Here is a 9990-nt window from a genome sequence, read left to right on the forward strand (position 1 = left end):
GATTTTTTAGTTTTTTGTTTGGTTAAATTAATTACATTAGTTGTAGTTTTAAATGTTCGGAAAGACGGAAACTATATCATGCAGTTTTTGAACAATCTCTTGGTATCATTTTTTTTTCCTCATCATTTTTTCCCTCATCTACTGCGAGCACTTCACCGGTGGTTTTGTTATGCTTCAGTACTTTTCGAATAGAGGTTTGCTTGATGGAAATTTCGAAGAGAATAGTAACTTTTATTTTCTTTCTGAAATACATATTCTGACTTAAAAAGAGCTGAATACAAATCTAATGACTCAGCAATAAAAGAAGGGCATAACTAATTATTACATTTTCCTTACACCTTTATTTTTGCCTAGCTTCTATTTTTTTATTTTTGGTGACTGATGTCTTGAACAATGAATATTGTTATAAACCCCCACCATGTTCCTCTTTCTGTTACTTGGCTCCTGACTCTAGCAACTTTCATTCAACAAGGATTATCCCAAACTTAGAAAGCAAGATGCAAAAATACCTTTGGTTAGATATAAAATTCACATTTATCCAACTTTCAGATTTCTCAAACATCAAGGGTAGTGAGTAATGCTTATAATTAACTAGTGGTTTGGCATACAGTAAAGTAGGCCTATGCATTATCCATGCCTTTAGCAATAAATTATCACATGATCATAATAAGATTAATACTTTGTGATTAGATTATTAAACTATCAAGCCTGACCTTCCATGCATTTTCTAGACTTTGGTCCATTTTTTTCCATCAACTTTTAGAGCTAATAAACCTATAATAGCAACATAAACCGAAAGATAATTTAGCTAAAAGAAAGAAAAATAAAACTAAACAAGAAAAGTGACCCAATATCCACCGTCTTGTATTATTGTCATATGCACACACAATTATAAGAGTACTGTTAAATAATTGAAAGTTTGATGTCCCATGCTGATACATTAATAACTCAAAGTCAAATAACAAGTTCTCACTGAAGTTACAAAAAGGCAAGGAGAAAGAAGCATACAGAAGCACTCACATCATCTTCCAGGTCAGACTTCTGCTACCACGAGGTATAATGAAGTCCAAGAATCCACGACATTTTCCAATCGATCTACCCAGAAAATGCAGACTCATATAAGGGGAAACAAGAGGGATAAGTATCCATGGAAGTCGAGCAACACTGATGAATTTTTGCAAGAAAATAATGAAATCGGGTACTACCTATAGAATTTAATTCTTTCCAGAAGTAAAATAATTGAGACACCTTAAATGGTATGGGAATAAAAAAAGGAAACTTATCCAAGCATACAACTGAAGTTGCATTGATATTCACAATGCTTTAGAAGTTAAGACATAAACACAGGCTCTATATCTCCAGTTAGTCTATCTCCTAACAAACAAATATTAGTGACAAACACTAGATAGTAACAACTGTAACTAGAAACCAAATAGGAATATTCATAATTCACTTTAGTGGATTAACATATCAAATTCGACAATTATTGAGGGAGAAGAAGTGATACCTGTTGTAAAGAATCAGCTTCCAGGAATTCAGCAAAGATTCTCCATGTAACATAAGTAGTTTCCAAGGAAAATGAATATGTTAGAATGGAAATAATTATTAAAAAAAAAAGGAACAATTTACAATATCTATTCATTGGCAACTGACTCAACCCTAAAGTTGGCTCAGGTATTATTCTTGAAATGAGGCTTAGAAGGAAAAACAAGAACATAATTTCAAGAGCTTGAAGGCTGGTATGTATCTCACTGAGTATCTCACCCTAGTACGAGCTTTGAAATAATAGTACGAGCTTTGAAATATTTTTTTGGATAGAAGCCCATGGTTTTCATGGATAATAACGAAAAATTGGTGCTGAATTCCATAGAATTATCACTTCCTAAATGCATATCTTATCAAAATTTATGCTAGAGGATTTATTTCATACAATGAGCACCAAAAGAAATTAATGACATAGATCCAATAAATTACTATGAAAAGTCAAAATACAAGCTTACCACCCAAGGCGTCATTCTATGGCCAACTAGCACCTTTACGCAACTTCAAGTTTCAGAATCAACCATCTTTACTGTGTGGTCACCACTGTACATGGCAAAGAAACAAATTCAATCACAACAGGGTCTTAAATTCAATTTGGTAAAGCTTTAATTTTAACAGTCTTAAATTCTTTTTGGAGCAGCAATTGATATAAATTTCAACAGAGTCATAAAGTTGCAATTGATATATACAAAACAACACTTAAACACCAAACTTCAATTATAAATTAGATACTGAAATCATAAAAGCACTTCAAATATTGCTACATACACAGCTCATATTAAGTGCAGTGCCTACGCTTTAATAGCATTGCTCATGAGCTTTTCAAAAAATTCTTGTGAATATAGTTGTCATTCACCAATACATTAAATCCACGGCATAATTAAGTTAGAGTAAAATACCTATTTCATACTTAACAGATTAAAACCCTCGTAATTTAGCTCCAAAAGTTATTATATTCTCATATGCTATCTGAATGATCAACATACTAATAACTTATCATGAGGCAGTGAATCAATAGTTGCATACACATAGTTATCACCTACTTCAGCTTTTACTTGAGCTCCATTAGCCAAAAGTGATGCGAATTCAAGAAGCACGGAGAGAACTCAAGAAGAAACAATGTAAGATGGATTTCCGTTATTAGCTCAAAATTCAAAACTACTAATACTAGCTTCTTTATTTGGATTATATCTAAAAATTCAAAACTACTAACAAGGTCAAGATAACTCAATTATATCTAAAATTTCTGTATCTTAATTCTTATTTGCTTTTGACACAATCAATCAAGTAATTGTACCATATCGGTTATATTAAAACAATAATAACTTTCATGGAACCTAAGGGAAAAAGAAGTAATGAGGTAATAAGGTGCACGAAGAAAAGAAAGTAGAGAAGTGAAAGAAATTGATACCCGTCCCGGGTGCACAGAGAGCAACATCATTGTTCTGCTTTTTGTGTACCTCTGCATCGGTAAGAAAATTAAAAATTGAAATCCAAAATTAAAGTAGCGGCACAATCACAAAATTAACAATAGCAGGAAGTGGACCAAAATCAAAATTCGATGGAACCAAAAACCAAAATCAACAAGAGAAAAACCCTAAATTCGGTAATTTGATAACAGCACATCACAAGAAATGATCCGAAATAGAACTTCCATAACATTATTATGAAGAAATAAGCAATAAAGATATGGAGGAAGAGATACCTAAGGATCGAGTGTGATGCGAGAGGCTTGAGAGAAAGATGTGAACGGCGAATAGTTGTCAATTTGCCTGAGAGGACAGAGCAAGGCACCACGGCGGAGCAGAGCAAAGGTTTCTGAATGCCTACCAGAGTAGAGGTTTCAAAATGGCCCGAGAAGATGAACACGACGGAGCAGAGCAGAGCAGAGCAGAAAGAACAAGGCCCGAACTCCAGCAGCACGGAACACGACGACGGCGACCAGAGAAGAGGGATTACAGCAGTGCTTTGTTCCATAAAACCCTGAAGCAAGGATGAAGATGTATAAGCCTAATCAAATTAAATGAGCCCACCACTGATGACCCAAACGAAAAAACAAAAATAATAGAGCAGCTCACGTCCCTAAATCCAGTTGGAGATTTACAACCTTGGTTCTTTATTTCATTAGCCGGCTCCGTTCAACTAGCAAGCCCAGACAAAGTCACAGAGCTCTGCAAAGCCTGTTTTCTATCATGCCACTTGTCACAATCTCCTTCAATCTGTATAAATAAATCTGTATGTTATAAATGGCCATATTTTATATATGGACTAATGTGATGAATATGATATTTTCTTTCATAGACTGGTTATGGTGAGAAGTGTTTGTCACTGACTTAGGGCCCGTTTGGAAAGTTTCAAAAGTAATTTTTTTGAACTTTTGACTTATGAAAAGTAGTAGTATTAGTGTCTGGTGCAATTTTCAAAACCAAATTGCAGCTTTCCAAAAAATCTATTTAGGAGCTTATAGAGAAGTTAAAAAAATGACTTCTCTCATAATACTACTATTTTTTACCACATTTCTATAAAATAAGCATTTTTAGAACCAAAATTTTAAACATAAAATAACTTATTTATAAGTTACTTTTAATATAGTTATTTATTGTTTAAGTTATTTTTTCAAAAAAAAACTTAATTAAGTTGTTTACCCAAGTTTGGACCTTAGTCTCAAATTTTTCTCTCTTTTTGCACTGTTTTTAGCCCATAAAATTTAGCAATTGAACCTCCAACGCTTCAACTTGTGCTTTGAGTTTATCACTTGTTTTTTTTTTTCAATACTTTTAGTTTTTATTTATTAATTTTTATTTTAAAAACATCCATGGATATCAATTTAGATAATTTTCTTTCTCATAGTAGCAAGGAGAATATAAAAGTTGCGAACTTTGGTTCAGTGAAGTGATGAGTTACTTTGTAAGTACATACTTGAGTTGATTCCGATGAATAGTAAGGAAGAACAATGGAATCAGGATGAAGAGTTGGGTTATTAAAGTTTATTTTAGTTTTGATTTTGGCAAGGTTTTCATAGTTTAGGATTAATTCTTGGATCTTGTTTTTGAAGAGTTGAGATGAATGTTACAAACAAGAGACTGGGAGAGGAATCTGAAAAGTGTATTAATTAGTGTGATCCAAGGTATAATATACAAGGGGTATTTATAGGTGCTAAATGAATCAGAGTAATAAAGGCATAGAATCCTATAATTAATATACAGATATACTATATAAATATAGACGATACTAATTGGTCTAAATTGATGCTAATGATTCTCTAACATCCCCCCTCAAACTCAAGTGGGAGCTAAGGAGACCAACTTGAGTTTGGATAACAAAGTCCGGAAACGAGTCGGGTGATGAGCTTTCGTGAAGATATCAGCAGTCTGATCTAGTGTTCCAACAGCAATGAGACGAATAGCATCAATAAGGATACGTTGTCGAACAAAGTGACAATCAATCTCAATGTGTTTGGTGCGTTCATGAAAAACATCATTATGGGCGATCTGAATAGCACTGCGGTTATCACAAAGAACATCAGTAGGGGACGACTGAGGAGCACCCAGATCCGCGAGAAGCCAACGAACCGAGATAACTTCAGCAGTGGTGTCAGCGAGGGCACGGTACTCAGCTTCCGTGCTTGAGCGAGCAGTGAACGTTTGCTTCTTAGCACGCCAAGAAATGAGAGCATCGCCAAGAAACAAACAGTAACCAGTAGTGGAACGACGATCAGTGGGATCACCAGCCCAATCAGCATCGGAGTAAGCCTGAAGAGACAAAGAGGAATGGGCCGAAAAATAAAGGCCATGAAATAGAGTGCCTTTGATGTAGCGAAGAATACAAAGAACTGCCGCATAGTGAGTAGTACGAGGGGCTGACAAGAACTGGCTAAGTACATGAACTGGATAGGCGATGTCTGGTTGGGTGACAGTCAAGTAGACGAGACTGCCAACTAACTGTCGATAGAGAGTCGGATTATCCAAAACAGTGCCATCCATAGGGGTAAATCGAACATTAGGCTCAAGAGGAGTAGACTCAGTGCGACTATCTGTAATTCCAACGTGAGCAAGAAGATCTGAAGCATACTTAGCCTGAGAGAGATAGATGCCATCATCGGTGGAGATGACCTCGAGACCAAGAAAATAGCTAAGAGAACCAAGATCTTTCATCTCAAAGGTTCGGTGAAGTGAGGCCTTGAGATCAGAGATACCATCAACATCATCCCCAGTAATGATCATGTCATCAACATACAGAAGTAGAAGAACGACTCCACGTTCACTTTTACGAATAAAGAGAGCATGCTCATGAGGACTGCAAGTGAAACCAAGACTGCATATGGTAGTGCTGAACTTGTCAAACCATTCACGAGGAGCTTGCTTAAGCCCATAGAGTGCTTTGCGAAGGAGACAAACTTTGCCGGAGGGACAAGAATAACCCGGAGGGGGCTTCATATATACCTGCTGTTTCAAATCTCCATTAAGAAATGCATTCTTCACATCCATTTGACTGAGAGACCATTTTTTGACCGCAGCAATGGCAAGAAGAGTGCGAACAGATGTGAGACGAGCAACAGGAGCAAAAGTCTCTTCATAGTCAATACCATACTCTTGCGTACAATCCTGAGCAACCAATCGCGCCTTATACCGATCAATAGAACCATCAGAGCGAGTCTTGATCTTGTATACCCATCTGCTGCCTACAACTTCTTGAGCAGAAGGAGGATCAACCAAATCCCAAGTGTGTGCCTTTTCAAGTGCCTGTATTTCTTCCTGCATTGCTTGTTGCCAATTTGGATTTGTGGAGGTTTCTCTGAATGACTTAGGTTCATGTTGATGGAGGATAGTAGAAAAACAATGATAATCAAGAAGATGAGGAGGTGGATTCCTTACCCTTGAAGAACGAGCGGGAGGAGGAGGCATGACAGTAGGAGCAGGATCATCGTCCGGTCTGGAATCATTGGGAGATGGAGAAGGCGGAAGAACAGGAGGCTGTGGAAGGTCACTCGAGATAGAATCTGTAGAATCATCACTAGAAAAAAGATCAACATTGGGGTTAGTAAACAGAGGTGACTGAGTAGTAGGGATTGACTCAAAGGATGAGAACCGAGAAAACATGTGATGCTCCCAGAAGACAACATGACGAGATATACGGACACGTTTAGAGAGAGGATCCTAACAACGATAACCCTTGTGTTCAGTGCCATAACCAAGAAAACAACACATACGAGCCCGAGGTTCAAGTTTACTATGTTCGTGAGGCTAAAGAAGAACAAAACATACACATCCGAAAACTCGAAGAGAACTATAATCTGGGGACGTATGATAAAGACGCTCAAAGGGAGTAACATTACCAAGAACAGAAGAATGGAGTCTATTAATAACATGAACAGCAGTAAGAACAGCTTCACCCCAAGTACGCTCAGGACACGAAGAAGAAAGGAGCATTGCACGGACGGAGTCAAGAATGTGACGGTGTTTACGTTCAGCTCTACCATTTTGTTGCGACGTACCAGGACAAGAAAACTCAGACAAAGTACCATGTTCTGCAAGAAAGGTTAAGAGTTTGGAATCACGGTATTCCATAGCATTATCACGTCTGAAAACCTTAATGACCTTTGAAAATTGACTTTTAATCATAGTAGCAAAGTTGATATAGATTTGGGGTAACTCATGGCGATTAGTCATCAAATAAACCCAAGTAAAGCAGGAATAATCATCAATGAAAACAACAAAGTATCGAGCTCCGCCCATAGAGGCAGTGGGAGCGGGGCCCCAAACATCAGAGTGAATGAGATCAAAAGGAGAGCAAGCAAGAGATGAGTTATTGTGAAAAGATAAAGCAGGTTGTTTGGCAGTTTGACAAGAAATGCAATCAAAAGATTCATTTGGAACCTGACCTAAAACACCCTGAGACACAAGAGGACGCAGTTTTCCTAAGGAGGTATGGGCAAGACGTTGATGCCATAAGTGAAGGGTAGAGGGAGAAGAAGCAGCACAGAGATTTGGTACATGAGGAATATGAAGTTTCTCGAGTTCAAACAACCTTCCGACCTTACGTCCAGTCCCGATGATCTGTCCCGTCCGAGGATCCTGTACACGACAACCAGAAACAGAAAAAGTGACTTCAAAGCCCATATCAACAAGTTGACCGACAGAAATAAGATTAAAGTTTAATTTGGGAATATAATAAGCATCAGGAAGATTAAGAGTCGACTGGGATATAGAACCCTTGTGTGTGGGGTGCAAGAGGGAACCGTTTGCAGTATTGACAGAAGGTCCATTTGTAGTGGCAGACAGAGATGAGAAGAGATTACCCAATGGAGACATGTGATTAAAGCATCCTGAGTCAAAATACCATTTAGAAGTACCTGGAGGGGTCGAAAGAGCAGTAGGGGTATTACCAGAAAGGGAGAGAAGACGTTGAAGAAGAGACGTAATATCAGATAGAGAGACAGGAGACGAGTTGAGAGAAGCAGTGGTGGTAGATTCAACAGTAGAAGCAGGCGCGGGACGTGGTTGGCGAGTAGGACAGGTAGTAATCAAATGTCCCGAGAGCTTGCAATAATGGCAAAATAGTTGCGTACAATGGTAGCTAATATGACCTTTCTGGTGGCATGTGCGACATTCAACAGAGGGACAGCTGGAGAACGGGTGCCCGAAACGGTTACAATTGCGACAGAAGGCCCCCTTTCTGTTTGTGGCAGCAAAAACATCTGACTTTTCCATAAAAGTAGTCATAGAGAACAAGGAGAGGAGAGAAAAACTGCAATTTCTGAGCAGAAATGAGGAAACGGATGGCAAAATCGGAAAGAGCTCACCAAAAAATCTTAGGGAGGGTCCCACTTGTCCGCCACGTCGTTAGACACGTCAGTGCCACGTCAGCGAAGAATGACACATGGCAGCACTTGATTGGAGGAAGAGAGATACGCTGGCAGCGTGCTGGAGGCGCGGGTCAGGTGCGAGTCGGGTCGGGTCGAGCGGGTCGGGCACTTGGGTCTACGGAGGAAAGCTTCGTCGCGACACGTGGCAGCACCTGCAGCGTTGGATCGGTGCCGAGATCAACGGCTGCTGAAACTTCTGGAAGGCAAAACAGTAGTGGTGGCCAGCTCACTTCCGACGGCGCGTGGCGGCGCGTCCTGTGGCAAGGTTGGCGGCGTTGGAAAGCTGGTCGTGGCAGCGTCTTTCGGCGGCGCGTGGAGGCGCGTCTGGAGGCGGATGGCGGTGATTCTGGTTGCGTTGGAAGCACGGCGACAAGATGAACAAGATGGTTACGGTAGTGACGAACCAAAGCGTCAAAAAGGGAACGAAAAAGGAGGCCAAAGAACACTGCCGGAAGGGAAAAAAAACAATGGGACTATAAACCAAAATTCATTGGAAAAAAAAAACTAGGCTCTGATACCATGTTACAAACAAGAGACTGGGAGAGGAATCTGAAAAGTGTATTATTCAGTGTGATCCAAGGTACAATATACAAGGGGTATTTATAGGTACTAAATGAATCAGAGTAATAAAGGCATAGAATCCTATAATTAATATACAGATATATTATATAAATATAGACGATACTAATTGGTCTAAATTGATGCTAATGATTCTCTAACAATGAAAAAGATGACAAAAAGTGTATTTTAAGAGTTTAGAATCAACTCTAAATTCAATAATTGGATATTTTTTTTCAAATGATATTCATCTTTTGTAGATATGTTAGTTTAATTTTTTTATTGTTAATTTTGTTAGTACTCAAATTTTTAATAGTAAAAAATAGCTATTTCAATATAAATATTCATATATTATCAGTAATATCTGCATGTGTCTAAACCAAATAATTTTACTATCTAAATCTTATTAAGATCTCATATTTTATTTATTTGACTTATTTTTTAATTTTACATACAATTTCGATGTTCTCTACCTATTATAAAGGTGTAATGTTGGATGAAAATAATTAATGCGACTTAGATGGATAAGATTCAGATACTTGTTTTTACTCTACACCTATGAATAAATATTTAAAGACAGTTTAAGTCCTGCCTAATCCTGTCCATTATCTGTTACAATGAAGTAGAGACTAAAAAGAAGATAAGAAGTACTAGTACATATATAATTAGAGAAGAATTTTAATTATATAGAAAATATCGGTATTTCAGTTATTTTAATTATTAATTTAAATTATAAAAATTATATATAATATATATTAATTGAAATCAACGGTTAAAATAACTTGGTGTTGCACATAGATAGGCACCATTCCAAAAGTTTCCCATGAGCATATAGGTTACGGCAAAGCTCCTAGTCTTTGGACCCCCTCACAACAGACAACTCATCACTCCCACAAACTACGTGTGACACTGGAACGCTAATTCCACCATCATCCCTTGTTCTTTTACTCTCTCTTTTGGGTTCTGATCAATCAATCAAACCTCACCCTTTGTCTTTTTTAGGTGACTTGTGTATACCGTATACC

At 37.8% G+C, this 9990-nt stretch overlaps 1 long non-coding RNA gene across 7 annotated transcripts; it reads right to left on the reverse strand.

Annotated features, from left to right (window-relative positions):
* LOC107614052 lies at positions 276-3783 on the reverse strand. 7 transcript variants are annotated; one of them, XR_002352766.1, is made up of 5 exons: positions 3248-3519; positions 2954-3004; positions 2001-2085; positions 1021-1547; positions 276-484 (listed from the first exon to the last, which is right to left on the reverse strand). It is a non-coding gene; the product is annotated as an uncharacterized LOC107614052 (long non-coding RNA). The 7 variants fall into 7 exon arrangements; XR_002352767.1 differs by lacking the exon at positions 276-484 and adding an exon at positions 516-774; XR_002352765.1 differs by lacking the exon at positions 276-484 and adding an exon at positions 3650-3783 and having other exon boundaries at positions 844-1547; positions 3248-3525.

The sequence above is a fragment of the Arachis ipaensis genome, chromosome B08, assembly GCF_000816755.2.
Source record: "Arachis ipaensis cultivar K30076 chromosome B08, Araip1.1, whole genome shotgun sequence".
Lineage (NCBI taxonomy): Eukaryota > Viridiplantae > Streptophyta > Magnoliopsida > Fabales > Fabaceae > Arachis > Arachis ipaensis.